The sequence below is a fragment of the Rousettus aegyptiacus genome, unplaced genomic scaffold, assembly GCF_014176215.1.
Source record: "Rousettus aegyptiacus isolate mRouAeg1 unplaced genomic scaffold, mRouAeg1.p scaffold_m13_p_10, whole genome shotgun sequence".
Lineage (NCBI taxonomy): Eukaryota > Metazoa > Chordata > Mammalia > Chiroptera > Pteropodidae > Rousettus > Rousettus aegyptiacus.
This window is the reverse complement of record NW_023416285.1, coordinates 90,894,762-90,910,612: the sequence shown is the minus strand read 5'-3', so window position 1 is coordinate 90,910,612 and position 15,851 is coordinate 90,894,762. Positions and strand designations below refer to the sequence as shown.

Here is a 15,851-nt window from a genome sequence, read left to right as displayed (position 1 = left end):
TTGGGCCACAGACTGGGGGGGTGTTCTCGATCTCCCCCTTTCTGGATGGGGGCACCGACAGTGGCTGTCCTGCGCCTGTCCACCCTCTCACGATGATGGATGGAGGGCAGACAATGCCGCAGCTCAGTTCATGGGTATTCAGACCCACCGTGAGGGGCCTCGCCCACAAACCAGCCTTGGCTTAAATGACAAGGTTTTGGACTTCAAGCCTGAGCCTAAGAAGTAAACCAGCACACGCTGTAATTTGGGGGAGGGCCTCAGGGAGGACAAATGTATTCTGCACGCGGGAGGACATAAATCATTTTTGGTCAGAAGATGGATTGTGGTAGTTCTCAACATGTGCTCAAATTTTTAAGACCGCCCCCCCCTCCACAATGAAAGACGGAATCTAGTTCTGCTCCCCTTGAAAGTGGACAGGCTGGTAACACACACCCAATCATTCACGACAAATGTGTCAATATGTGACTTCCAAGTCTAGGTGAGAAAAGGTCACATATAAAGGTTCTCATATAACATTCTCCTTCAGACGACCTTGAGACCCCTGCCACACTGGCGAGCCCACAGGTAGGCACACTGCGTGAGAAACAAGGTGAGCTCAGCCAACGGCCAGCATCGACGGCCAGCCCCGCGAGCGAGCTAGCTTGGGCGTCTAGCCCTTTGGCTGATGGAAGCCCCAGCCAAAACCTGGTCGCAACCACCTGAGAGACTCCCAGCGAGACCCCATCCAACTGTGCTCTTTCCGAATCCCTTACCCATGGGATCAGACCTGTGGGCATAATAAACCGGTTTCTGGCTTGTTAGACAGCAGTAGTCACTGGAGTATAAAGTACAGCAAGAACAAAGAAAAGTCCTGCCCAATGAAGCATCTGTTCCTAAGGCAACACATAAAACAAACGCGAGGCCTAGGGCCCGTTAAGTGCGCCACCTAGTGGCTGGCATGGAGGAAGACAGTCAATAAATAACAGGTCCTGTTATTAGTACACATTTAAACATGTTGCTTCCGTGGCCAGGACACCCGTCTCTCCTTCGTGTCCTGGCCAAGCTGCTTGTCATTCAAGATGCAGGCCTGGTGTCACCTCCTCGGAGAAACCTTGCTCCCTCCCTCATCTTTAGTAGGCGCCCTAACTCGGGGGACACCCCGCCATCTGCGTATCCTTCCAAGCCTGGCATTCTTATCTGTTGTCCTCACTGGATGATAGGCGCCTTCAGAACAAAATGTCTCTCACTTCTTTATAAAATACGTGAATAGAAAAAAAGATATGTTGGTCTCTCTCCCCAGTTCCCGGCACAGAGCTCCTAAAACCCTTGTACTTTCCTGGGTGACAGGAGTGTCTTTTGTCCTAATGAGGGCACACGGTGGGCTCCTAGATGGGAGCTGGTCACCGGGAAGACCAAGCTCCGGTTAGAAACGTGGAATTTTCAGCCCCACCCTCCCCTTCTCCACAGAAGGGAGGAGGGCTGACCGCGGAGTTAGTGAGCAATCACACCCACTCACGAAGCCTCCACAACAATCCCAAAAGTACGGGGTGCAGAGTGCTCCCGGGCTGGTGAACACGGGCAGGTGTGGAAGGGGGGCGCACCTGGGGAGGGCGTGGGAGCTGCCACCTCCTCTCGCATTTGCCCTATGCGCCCCTCCCCTCCGGTGTTCATCCATATCCTTTACCATACCCTTTACAATGAACTGGTAAATAGCAAGGAGATGGCCTTCCTGAATTCTGGGCATCTAAATTAATTGAACCAGAAGTTCAGGGGATACCTGGGACTTGCGAATGACACCTGAAGTAGGGAGGAGGCAGCCATGTAGGACCGAGCCCTCGACCCGTGGGACAGGACGCAACCGCCAGGTAGATAGTGCCGGAAAAGTTCCTGGACACCTAGCGGGAGTTACAGAATTGTTTAGTGTAGGGAAAAAAAACCCACGTCGGGTGTCAGAAGGGCTGTGAGTGTGACAGTCGTGTGAGAATAAAGGAGAAACAGTGGGGAACTGGGTTTTTCCTACTCAGACGTGCGGTAAACATCATTCATGCTCGCCGGTCTTTTTTCCTTCTGTTTTAATACTGTTTATTAGCACAGTAACAAATGCAGACCTCAGTGGTTCACAGCACACAGCCCGTCCGCTGAGCAACTTGTATCTCACGCTTTACGGTGAGCAGCTTGAGGCATTTTACTGCAGGTTTTCATGACAATCCGAACCTCTAATCTTTTCACAATATATTGGCATACAAAACAAAAACACATAACTACTCATTTCCTGCCTGGTACCTTAGAGCCACGTGCCCATTATACATACACATAAGATAACAATCTCCAAACACTGTTAAATATCAATGTTCCCTTCCAAGAAGGGAAAGATAAGTCCCGATTTTTTTAAACAAAGAAGTATGTGGTCTCAGAAGGAGATCACATAAACAGCCACGTGTGTGACCTGCGTAAATTTAAGCTGCATTCCATTTACTGACTACAAGCAACTGGACCCAAATGTCTATCCTTCCCTGTACTACGCTTCAGCCACTATTGCTGAATGAATGACAATTTTATCATTTATTTACTTATTTTATTTATTTTTTTACACCTACAGCACTTGTCTTCCTAGGTGGTCTCCCATCCAAGTACTAACCAGGCCCGACCCTGCTTAGCTTCTGAGATCAGACAGCATTGGGCTTGTTCAGGGTGGCGTGGCCGTAGATATGAATGCCAATTTTAAATGCTGCTATTACCCACTCTGTCCACTGTAGCAAGATAGTCTTAAGTCGCAACAAAACCTTAGGAAATAAGACTGAATAATATCTGTTATAGAAATACCCTACTTTTTACCAACATCCACCCTTCCCCCGCCCCTTCGAGATCATAAGCAGCTCTCCCTGTGGCAGACAAATAATGTCAGAATTGCAAAAAGCCAATTTACGTGGCGTGGCTCTCGGGCCACTGTCTGGCCATTCTGTCACGTTCTGCTCTGTTGCTCATATACTGAGTGGTGACGCTTCCCACCAAGGGGTCGCCAGGATTGTGGCCTGCAAGAATTGAGCAGCCAGAAACGAGGACTTGAGAAATGGTTCGTGCCGGTCTCCGGATATCTTTAGGTCCAAGCACAGAACTCCTAGATGATTAACGTTAGAGCGATAGATTCTTGTTGGAAATGTAACCTCTGGCGGCTTGAAGCGACGTTCTGGAGTAAAAGTGACATCCAAGAAGACAATGCCACCTTCGTACCTGGGTCTGGTGGCCCTAGAATGGTCACTGTCCACTCACAGGTGTGGTCGCCTTTGGGACCAGCTCTCAGGTACGGAGCCTAAAGTGACATCTGCCAGTTCCTCCTGAATCCTCTGGGTGCTGGTGGAGAGGAGTCTGGAGGTTTTGCTCATGTTGACTTTACTTTCCTTCTTCTTGGGGGTGTTTGTTTGTTTCTCGGTTTGCTGGCTGGAGGACAAGGATGAGGCAGAGCTGGTCCTGGCCCTCTAGTGACGACCCCCCCCACCCTGCAAATAGCCGGTCTCTGTGTCTGTCCCCTCCCTGTCCCCATGGTGGCTGCTGGGCCCAGCCACTCGGCCGCTCAGTGCCTCTCCCACTGGGAGAGAAGGCTCCCCTTCAGCGGCAGCACAAAGGACACAGGCTGCTCGCCAGGTGTTTCTGAACCCCCTCTCCGGCGGGCCTGCAGGGTACGGTGCTCACGCCCCCTGCCCTTCTGACGTGAGGCGTGGGCGGGCGCTCGGCTTGGCCAATGGAAGAGGAGCAGAGGTAACAGGGGTTCCTTCCCCATGAACGCCGTCCGACTTCTCTCTGTGCTGACTGCCCCTTCCAGCCAAGCCCTGCAGCCTCGTCAGGATGACGGCCTCGAGAGGTGACAGCGCCGCCCCGAGCCTCTGTCCCCGAGGTCCTCTGCGGAGCACGCATGTACTGTAGGCGGGAGACTCTCCCAACCTCTCTTGACTTACGGGACAGAATCGTGGGGCTGTTTTTACCACACTGTAACTCAGGGTATCCTCACCGATACAAAGTTCTAGCCTTTCCACTCAACGCTTAGGTCACAAAGGGACTCTCTGTCAGCCCTCCGTGTATTAAAATCATACACTTTTTAATGCAAAGCGGATAATTTGTTCCTCTATCGAGTTACAATAGGAAAGGTACATTCCCTAATGAGAAACGGAGACAAGCACTTGAACTACAGCTTCGTCCTTCCCTGCCACACTCACGTGTGAAGACACATTAAGACCCCCCCAAGGGGCACCCTAGTGGTCTAAAAGGAGTAAGGCAGTCCCACCCCGAAGTGGGCAGTTCATTTTCACCAGCAGAATCAAATCTGTACTATCGTGATGTTTATATTTAAAATCGTCTGGTGGCTAAGGGCTCCCATAAATATCCGACTCGCAACTGGGCTTAAACGAACCTATCACGGCCAGACACCGGAGTGTGAAACATGCCACAGAGAGGTACATCGCCACTTCTCCGATTTGGGACTCTGAATATTTCAGGCTTTCCTCCCTCGGCGCTCCCACGGCTGATTCCTCATAAAGCAGTGAATTTGCCGTATTGTGGCTGCGTCATTTACCGTGTGCACTTGTGTCGGTGTGCGTGAGGGGGTTACAGAAGAAAGCTATTGATGTCCGTACCCCCAAGGTCTCTAATGCTCCCATGCCGACGCTAGCAGACTTTTATAACAAAGGATTCGTGGATGAATGAGGGAATGACCCTGGCCCTTGAGGTGGCTCCAATCCCGCATTGCCAGACAGTAAAATACCTCTGAAAGCTACAGTTCTCCCCACCTGGATGGTAAAGTCGACTGCAGCCTGTTATCACGTTATTTCTTGAGCATCGACTATATGCTCAGTATTGCATTGGGGTCGGGGGACAGGGAGATGGTAGGAACAGAAGTCATCAAAGACGTGATGGGTTCGAAGCCCAGAGAACTATCCCTCTCCTGCCTCGATCCTTTAACTGCTGCCGGTTATGGCTTTTCTAGAAACCACTAGGAGCCCAGGAACTCACAGCTTTTCTGCCCAATACACCCAGTTTAAAATATCTCCAAATTTCCAAGCAGCTTTCATCCAGAGGGATACAGATCTGAGAGGTGATGACGGGCATGAATGTCCATCCAGCTGGATGGGACTATCTCCACCAATGAAAAACCCGGAAATTTTTGTCTTAAATGTGAATCTTTTTTTTTTTTTTTTCCTGAAACAGATAAATTAAACTAATGGAAACTGGAATAGATATAGAGACACACGCAAAAAAAATAGCAGACTATTTCACCAAAAATTCCTTAAAGATGCTTATATCACCTATTCTATAACTTACTAGACACCTGTATACTGAAATTTTCTGTTAAGTTACATTTCAGGAGTTAATGGATACTATGTACCCACTCTGCCACACACACACACACACACACACACACACACACAAACTGTATTGTTAAAATTATATTATCTTATTTTGGTATAAGGGAGAAACCGTTATCATTTTTGTTAACTCTGGTTTTTCAAGGTCTTATTTTTCCTCTTCTCTCTCATCTGAATTTTAAAAATAAAGTGGCAGGGACCAACAGACATTGGCATGAAACCCAGAGGTATCCGACAGTATTTATACAGCAATGAGAAGCATGGCTTCGCAGTCCCTGAGTGAGGACAGCTATCCCAGAAGCCTCGAGGAGATGAGAACTGCAGGCATTAGCCACAGTCTAACCACACAGTTTTGAATCCTGGCTCCACTACTCCTAGCTGTGTGACTTTGAGAATATAACTTAACCTCTCTGTGCCCTAACTGCCATACCTGTAAAAGAATGAAGTTTTCAATAAATAGTGTTTTAACAACTGAGAATAAAATGAGTTAATACATTAGTGTCAGTAGTTGGCACACAGAAATCACTCGGTAAATGTTAGCTATTATTATGAACAGTCTGCTTTACTTTTCTTCATATAACTATTGCTAGCTATAAATATCTCGTTTATCGGTTTGTCTTCCTCTAACTAGAATGAAAGATCCATACAACAGTGTTTTTCCATTGTATTCCTCGCACCTAACACAGGGTCTGACATATGAAAGGTGCTTAATAAATATTTGCTGGGTGAATGAGAAATCGATGTAAAAATCAATGAGGAGAAGACAAAAGACCGACAGAAGAATGGGCCGAGGAAATGAATAAGAAGCTCACTAAAGAAACGCTAATGGCCAATAAACGCATGAAACGATTTCAACCTCACCGGCAGTAGGAAAATAAAAATGAAAGAACTTCAGATGCTGCTTTCTATCCATCGATTTGCTGAACATTTTAAAGTCTCATCGAAACAGAAGAATGTAAGGAAATGCTTGCGGACTGCTGGTGAAACGTGAGCTCATGTGACCACTCTGGAGAACAACCTGGCATTGCCGCCACCGCCAGCATCATCTCGGTCACCGTCACAGCAGCTAACGCTCGAGCACGCTTACTGTCTCAGGCACTGCACTAGGCACCTTACAGCCCTCAGTCTTGCAAACCATCACAGCGACTTTGTAAGGCAAGTCCTATCATTATTACTATCACTACTATTATTGTTTATTCCCATTTTATGGAAGAGGAAACTAAAATACAGAGAGGTTAAGTAACTTGTAAAGGCCACACAGAGGATAACAGCAGAGCCAGAACTTGAATCCAGCCAGTCGGCCACCAGGATCCCTGTAATTACTACACTATATTGTCTCTTGTTTATGCATTTTCACTGGTTGTACAACTTTTTAGACACTTACTGGTAATTTTTAGGTCTCCCTTTGTGAACTGCTTATTCAGGATTTTTTTTTAATTTATTTTTTTTAATTAAGTTTTTTGGGATAACACTGGTTAATACAATTATGTAAAAATTTTCAGATGTACATTATAATTTGACATCTGTATATTCTAGTGTGTGTTTACCACCCAAAATCCAGCTTCCTTTAGCTACCATATATTTGACCCCCTTTACCCTGTCTACCTCCCCGCTCCTCCCCCACCCCCTACCCTCTGGAAACCACTAGTCTATAGTCCATGTCCATGAATCTCTGTTTGTTTTTCCTGCTCATTTGTTGCTTTTACGTTTATATGCCACATATAAGTGATATGTGACTTTCGACTTTCTCTGTCTGGCTTATTTCGCTTAGCATGATTCTCTCGAGGTCCATCCATGTTGTCGCAAATGGCAGTATTTCATCTCTTCTTATGGCTGAGTAATATTCCATTATATAAACGTACCACAGCTTCTTTAGCCAATCATCTACCGTAGGACACTTTGGTTGGTTCCACGTCCTGGCCACCGTGGATAATGCTGCTATGAACATCGGTGTGCAAATATCCTTTTGGATATGGGGTTTCAAGTCTTTGGGGTAAATACCCAGTAGAGGGATCGCTGGATCATATGGCGGATCAACTCTTAGTTTTCTGAGGAAGATCCATACTGTTTCCCATGGTGGCTGCACCAATTTGCAGTCCCACCAGCAGTGCGGGACCTTTGAATGCTTTTCAGTACCCTAGTCGTCCTTTATCGAAGTATATAGATCTTTAGTGCTGTGTGTGTGTATCTGTGTTTGGGAACCTAAGTCACATTACTTCAGGGAAAGGAACTACAGGGGAAAAAACATAGAAGGAGGTTTTGGTGCAGTTTATGAAAAACAGCAGAGGTGGCCCGAGGTGAGCCACGGTGCCCTGCTGCCGACAGGAGAGAACTCACACCCGTGGCCGCAGGGAGCCAGCCCAGGCAGTCCCATTCTCCCGGGCACCAGCCACGAGCCTGTCCTCTCGCTGGATCAGGGGCGCCCATCTGACACGAGGCGATCACGTGGCCACTCAGCTCAATAACGGATTCTACCTGCAGTTCGGGTTCTCGAAGAAGTCACACAAGTGAGACTGCTTCTGTCAGCAGCCCATCTATGCAATTCCAGTCATGACTTCAGCCTTCTCCTCCCCAAGGGGAATGTACAACCCGGAGCAGGAAGCTCGTCTTCCGGCTGCCATCATCCGGCTTCAGGACGCTCTGACCGAAAGCGAGATGCGGCTGCCTCCTCAGCTGGGTAGCTTCGCCCCTTTCTCAGCACATCCCTTCCTCTCTTGGGCGTGATGTAGAAACATCTGCCAGAGGTTCTTTCAAAGTCACATCACCGCTGGTCAAAGCAGAAAGTCGTGCAGAAGCACTCAGAAGAAGAGTCAGAGCTCAAAGCTGCCCTAAAGTTTATGGCCAGTGAGGGGCAGAGCCTAATAATGACCGTTTATCATTATAAAGGTGAGCCAAGGAGGCACGTGGCTGCAGCTACCGAGGCTGCAGTGTTGGGGAGAGGTCACGGCGGGACCGACAAACAAGTTCAATATCCACATGGGATACTGAGCAGCTGGCTCCGGGCAGCAGCTGGACAAGGAGCCCTGGAGTTCACCTGCGGCTGGTGCAGAACCTGGCTGGCTCCCTCGGTCTGGCTGCTGGTCTGCACTCCGTTAACTAATTCCCTTCTTTTAGGCATAGACTTGTTTCCAAGTTTCTAGTTCTTTCCATTCTAACCATAATCTAAATGCGGGGAAATAGGATCTTTCTCATTAGCCTTCTCTTTCCACGATTATTCCATGATCGAAAAACAAATTCGGTGTCTCTTTCCCATGAAAACACCAATTCTAATAAGAGTTTATGTTAAATCATTACAAAGTTTTATCAGGATTCATTGACCAGAAGCTAATCTAGTGTGAAGTTTAGTTTGTGAAATGACACCTGTCTTTGCAGGTTGTTCAAGATCGGGGTAAAGGAGAAAATATTTAAAATATTTAAGATCATTATACATAATTTAAAAATTAAATACAAATTGTTCAGCTATTCAATCAACGGTTTTCTTAAAGGCTTATTTCTTTGCCTCCTAGATAAAACTGTTCCTAAACATGAAATAATAAACATACTTCATAATGGCCCAAATTAGTGAAAAATTACCCTATTTCCTACAGCCTTAATCATGCATGCTCACAAATGTTTTTCTGATATTAGAATAGCTGATATACTAGCTCCTACTTACATAACTTTTCTCATTTCTGGGCCTTTCACAGTTTATTAAAGGAAGAGAATAAGTTACAAAAAAATCTATTTTTCTGGCTGAGATTCATTTCAATGTTATAGTAACATTGTTATATTGAATAATATTAACACATGTCAGCAAAGTTAACAATGTGATGTGCTTTTCAAATTCTATTCTAAATTCTCTTGCATATCTAATTTTCGTTTCTTCCTTCCTCTCTTCTATATCCCAATGCTGATCACAAACCTAGTCAATTCATTGAATGAGTTAAGATCATTACATATAATTGAAAGATTAAATACAAATTGTTCAGCTATTCAAAGCGTATGGAGACAAGAATCCTTGTAGTTACAATGTGGCCGAAAAAAAAAAATTAGGCTTTTTTGCTTCACCCAGAAAAATCTTGTGAAGAAGTAAGTAAGGAGCAAGCCATGCACGATGTGGAGGGGAAAATGCTCTTAGGCAGGTGAATCTGCAAGCAGAAGCATCACCCACAGCAGCAGGGTAACAGAGGCATAGTGCAGGCGGGCTGAGGGACTCCAGGGATGTGTGGCTCATCCACGACATCTTGAGAGCAGGAGGGCTGAGAGACGCGTCTATGACATGTGACCAAGACAGAGGCCAGAAGCGACGGAGAAGACAGAATTTCAATGGACAAAGTCAAGGGTCACAGGCCAAGGTGAGGCTGGGCAGAGAGCACTTTTCACCAACGATCGAAAAGGTGAACCTGGAGTTCTCACGCACTAAAAGACGTGCCCTTCCAAATCCGGAAGGGAGCTAAAGGTCATGGTTTGCTTTGGGATGGTGGAGGAAAGAGACAAGGACAGGAACACTCAGAGAAATTGTCTAAAAGAAAATGAAAAGCTGATGGTGTCTACAAGGGACGGCTTGAAGCTGGGACAAGCCAGGAGAGGAGGCAGGACCGGGGTCTCTCTTGTGCCGACATTTACCTTTTTCCCTTCCCCTTGGGCGGTGACAGCAGAAAAGTAATCCAAGGAAAGCCCTGGGACACCAGGTGTGTGGTCCACTCACGTACCTGTTTACTGACCATTCACCCCAATTTCTTCCCAGTTCCTGTTACCCTTGAGAATAAGGACTCGGGCCCAGGACAAAATGTGTGCTTGTGAAATCATATAACTTTGAGAGCCAAATTCTTCAATTCCCCAATGGAGAGACACATGCCCAGAGAGGTTAAAGGACTATTCTGAAATCAAACTGAGGGTTAGTGACAGAAGTTTCTTGAATCCTGGCATAAAACTCATTTCAAAACACCACACTGGCTCCCTAAGACTTGTCAGCCCAAAAAGATGTTAAAATATGGAGAAATATTCTGGAGAAGTGACATACTTTCAAGGATATTAATTTCAGCACCGTTAAGATTAGAAACAACCATCTACAGCCATGCCACCCTGAACAAGCCTGATCTCATCTGATCTTGGACGCTAAGCAAGGTCGGGCCTGGTTAGTACTTGAATAGGAGACCACCTAGGAAGACCACGTGCCGTAGGCATAAAAAATAAAAAATAAGGGATTGTAACCTGACAAGGTCCTTGCAATCTGTGAGGTCACCCAAGGGCTGCCCCGCCTAAAAAATTAAAAAATAAATAAAAAAGACAACAAAATTTAAAAATTTTAAAGAAAGATTAGAAACAACCTCATCATCTATTAACAGGAGACGGATTAAATAAACAATGGTCCATCCGTTCAATGATAAAACATGCAGCCTCTTAGACATTTAGGTTGTCCACATCGGTTCCAGATACAGAATGAGCTCCAAGATACACTGTTAATAAAAAAAAACAAGGAACAGCAATGGTGCAGCACGCTACCACTGGGCACTGAATGCGTCTGCAAGCACGAGTGTGCCTGCACACGCACACGCATGCACACGCACGTGGCCTGGGACGTGCAGAGAGCATCAGAAGGATGGGGCAAGAAGTGGCGAGAACAGCTGCTCAAGGGAGGGAAACTCGGTGCTGGTACCGAATGTAAAAGACCCTTTCGTGCCTCTTAAATTCTGTACCGTGTGCGTATACCAGCTATTCAAACTATCAAATAATTCAAAAAATTAAGGGCTCTACAAAGCTAAAGCTAATAAAGATGTAATATCAGTTAGCACACTGGCCAGGCTGTGCGGGGTAGCGCCCCCCAATAACGACAGCCTCTGACGCGGGAGCTAAATTTTAATTCTCTTTCATGGAAAAGTTTCAGCTTCACTGAGGGGGTGGGGGTGGGGATTTTGCCAGAAGATGGGGCCAGACTCCCTCCACCTTGCTCCCAGCCGTCCCGGGGCGCGTGCTGGGCTCACCTGGTCCAAGGCGACTTCCCCAACACGCACACTCCGGCCAGTGGGAGGGAGAAGGAAGATGCTCCATGCACCAGAAAAAAAATGGTGTTGCTTTGGAAGAAGGGACCCAACAACAGTAGCCTAAATAAATGACGGTGCTCTCCGTAAAACCATAGATGGACTAGCCAGCCGTCTCCCAGGACCGGGAGAGGGCCATGCAATGCCCTGGGAAGATGTTCGTGGCACACTCAGTGACAAACAGGAATTTCCAGGACAACAGAAACGGTATATTTGCATTTTGGTAAACATATATAAATAGAAAAATGTATATGTGAATATACCATGGCATTGTCTTTTTGCTTGATGATACGTCTACTGTTCTATATTAAACATGATATGCTTTTGCAAAAACATTTAAAAAAAAAAAGAACATCATTTGGAAAAACAAAACTCTGCTTTCACTGTTCTCTCTTTGGTTTCTTTAAAATGTTCATAAATACCCAAAGGGTAGAGAAGAGCCAGTTCTCGTCCCCCCAGCCCTCAAAAAACCAAGTGAAGAAACTATGGGAAAGTATCACATTAACTAAGTCGTCATCTTTCTCTGACAAAGTACTGCATGAACTTGAACATAGAGTGAACACAGGTCCGAGAATAAATGAGCCCGGGTTTCACGTGCGTGTGTGTTTATTAAGCCAGCATCAGCAGCACAATGTGCTGACAAAACGGAACCTATAAAGTTAAAATCCCAAGTCAGTTTGGGATCTCCACCAGGTGCCTTGTGCATTGGAGTTTCTCCTGTGGCTGGGAGATCATGACAGGCCACCAACTCACAGGGACTCAAAGCACACACTAAAGCACTACCCGTCTCAAGTGCTGAGCAGCCTGGGTACCTGCGTGCGACAGTGAGTCATCCAGAGGCGCTCGGTACCACATTCCCCGGCCCACTTTGCTTCCCACAGGAAGCTGACTCTGCGGAGGCCTGGCCAGTCCAGTGTTGGAGGGCGGGGCCACCAGAGAGAGGATCCTGACATGTGTGAGACCACATTGGGGCAGAAAGGGAATGAGACAGCCGTGAAAGAAGCAGAAAAGAGCAATTGCACTTCCGGGTATATGTCCAAAGAAAACCAAGACAATAATTTGTAAAGATCTATGCACTCCAACACTCATGGCAGTGCTACTCACAAGAGCCAAGCTACGGAAGCAACCCAAATGCCCATCAACAGACAACTGGATAAAGAAGTTATGGTTTATATAGACAATGGAATATGACTCAGCCATTAAAAAAAGTGAAATCCAACCATTCACAATGTCATGGATGGACCCAGAGGTTATCATGATGAGCAAACTAAAGTCAGACAGAGAAAGATAAATACCATATAATTTCACTTACATGCAGACTCTAAGGAATGAAAAGAACAAACTAATCAACAACAAACTCATGAATACTGACGACCACCTGGTGATGGCCAGAGGGGAGGGGACACGCATTGACTGATTTTTAAATTCCCCGACAGCAGAGTGTGCCCATTACGCTGGTGAATTTTGGCTCCTGAGGCACTCAAGTTGGTAATCTATGGCTGGCGGGGAGATGAGCTTGAAACATTATCAGACAAATCACTCTGTATTTTATTAATTTATGGCCCATGGGCCTGGGCAGTTCACTGCAAAGGCAGTAGTTGACAGTCAGGCAGCGGGGAGAGGCCCAACCCTAAGTTTGAATCTGAGATGCGGCAAGCTATTTCCTCAGTCTCCTCATCTGTCGCAGTGATTCGACAGGAAAAAAAAAATGTATATACGAAGTAGGAAGCACATAGCAGGAGTTCAAAAAATTAGCTATTAGTTCACCATTCTGGGCCCTATATAGCAAAGAACACGCAACTAAAAACTCTATCATCTGCATTGTTTCGATTAGAATTAGAAAAAGAAAATCCTTCACATCTTCCTAATGTGCAATGGGAGAAATTTTTTAAATTAGAAATTAATTTGTCAGTGGGGACCAAGACCCCCTGGAATGCCTTCGACAAATCTCTGTTAAGCTACCGATGTGTGTGCGATGTTCCAGATAAAGCAAGGACGAGGGATGGCGTGTGTAGACAGGGAGATGTGTCCTCACGTTCTGCACACGGGTTCTGAGCGCCAGGCTTGTCTGCCTCTCCTTCCAAAACCCCCGCTGACCACGGACCTCACTACGGAGGTGGCCCTGAGTGACCTTGTACCACAGGCCTCCACCTTCCCACTCTCTGCCACCGCTGACTGGACCAAGCCTTGCTGGCCAAAAACCAACGAGACCCTTTCTGCAGACTCTGAACCAAGAAACAGAGTCTCCAGGCAGTTAGTGGTTGATTGACAGAGGGAGGAAGGGAGGACGACTAGAGAGATGGGTAGACCCTGAATTCCTGAACTGCTGCTCCCCAATTCCCATACAGTTCTGCCACATGTCATTTAAGATAATCTGCTACATGTTCAAAATAAAACCTCCTTTTATTTGAGCTAGTTTGTAGATGATGTTACGCACGCACATTAAACAACGGACACAAAACACCCTGTTCTCCACTTACCAGCCACGTGATCCCGGACAAGCCCCTTATCTCTGTGAGCACCAGCTTCTTTCATAGTAAAATGAGGGTCTGCCTGAGATGATTGGGGCGACAGGTGTGTGTGTGACTGGTGGAAAGGCCACCACGTGAAGGCTACACTCATTAAGGGCCAGAGGGTCTTTGTTGATCACGACCCCGGAAAGCTGGACCTTGAATTTGGGACGATTGAGAGACCGCGTTCTCAGAGGGGCAGAGGACGGCCGAGAACATTGCAGGAAGTGATGGTCTCCAGAGGGGCATGGGCAGTAACAAGTCCCTCTGGTGAAGAATAACGTCTGATGTCAGCCCTTCCTCATCGGTCACAAAACTTGCAGTAAATGGTGTGTACAACGGGCTTCTATTGGCAGATCTTGGTGGGGGGTAGGAGGCATGAAAGAGAGCTAAGTGGATTCTGCCCAGGGTCAAGCATCTAAGGAGAAATGCTAAAGGAGCCCAGAGAATTAGGAGCTAGTGATGAGGGGAGCCGGTGGCAACATGGACAAGCTGGAGGACCACGAAAACCTCAGTCCCCCAAAACCCCAACAACATGTATGAGCTCGAGCCGTTTCGTTTAAATATATAAAAAGAGAGTGATTCTAGAAGGTAAAAGGATGTGGAAACTTTGGGGTTATAGAAAAACAGGGAGAAAATCCTAGAAGCTTCTAGACTAAAGACAAGTCGGAACAAAGCGAAAGAATACGGCTTCCTACATGAGGAAGAGAAGCAGATTGGCAAAGAAACAACATCTGTGCCACTAAATGCTAGAAGATAATAAAACAATGTTTGTGGAGGCTGAAGAAAATGACTGCGAGGATAGAATTACATGCACACCGGACAGATATACACACGAGGGCAAAAGAAAGGCATCTCGAGACGCACAGGGGTTCAGAAAATACGCCATCTACACACTCGAATAAAAAAAAAAAATTAAACGAGGAAGTACTCAGAGAAAAAAGGAAAGTGATGAGGTTTACACGGAACAGTGGTCAGCAACAAAAATAGCCAAGCTCTCAGGAAAGTCCAGGATGTTTTCGATACTATGGATGTGGGTATAACGTAATCATTAAGAAAAAAAGCTTTAACGGATACACAAGCCACATAAAATGAAAGAAACTGCATATAATTAAAATTCCAGAGTATTCCAACGAAACCTAGGGAATGTAAAGGAAAGGGAAGTCAAAACGTCCTACACATTTTGTCTTATTCGGTAGTAGAATTTTTTGGATAATGGTGATTTTTGACACTGATAGAGAAATACAGATAAATCATGCGTGTTCTAAATTTAAAGATAATTCCCTGGAGAAGAAAAATAGGCTAGAGAGCTTCTAAAGCACACACACACACACAAAGAATTTTGGAAACAACATATTCTGCAAAAAGGAAGGGAAGAACAAAGAAACATTCTGAGTACCACAAAAGCGTATAAAATTCAAAGGCAGGATGTGATGTGAGCTGTCCAATATGATAGCCACTACTCACATTGAGCTATTTAAATGAAATAAAATTTATAATACTGTTCCTTAATTATTATAGTGCACACTTCCATCATTGTAGAAAGTTCCAGCAGACAACAGTAACAGTGAAAAATACAAAGTAACAAATGAATCCATGTAAAGTATGGTCCTATTTATGTTAAATGTACACTTTATCCATATATTAAAATGTGAGTTGATTAAACAATCAGTAGCGGTATCTCTAGGAAATGAGATGACCAGGGGCTTTCACTCTATATATACTTTATTACTTGAATTTTTAATAAGCATATTTTACTTTTATAATAGGTAAAAGTCGTTAATACCTTTTCAGATGGAATACAACAAACCAATTGACTGACTTCTTTCTTAAACTTGGTGCAGAATTTGACTCCAATCTCTGAGTTAAGCAAGTGACTGGCTTTAACTTCTCTATACATACTGTGTATTTTGTGTTAATAAACAACTTCAAGATGGCATAGTATGCATCCTAAACCTAGAAATTTTCTATAGTTTAGCTAAACT

General features: G+C 45.6%; 1 protein-coding gene and 2 pseudogenes across 3 annotated transcripts in view; 1 reads left to right on the top strand and 2 right to left on the bottom strand.

Moving 5' to 3' along the window:
- The window catches only part of NMT2 (N-myristoyltransferase 2), a 55,834-nt gene that overhangs the window by 35,839 nt on the left and 4,144 nt on the right, over window positions 1-15,851 (bottom strand). The gene's annotated exons all lie outside the window — the stretch shown is intronic.
- LOC118608629 lies at window positions 903-4,631 on the bottom strand (annotated as a pseudogene).
- Window positions 10,383-10,501, top strand: LOC118609224 (annotated as a pseudogene).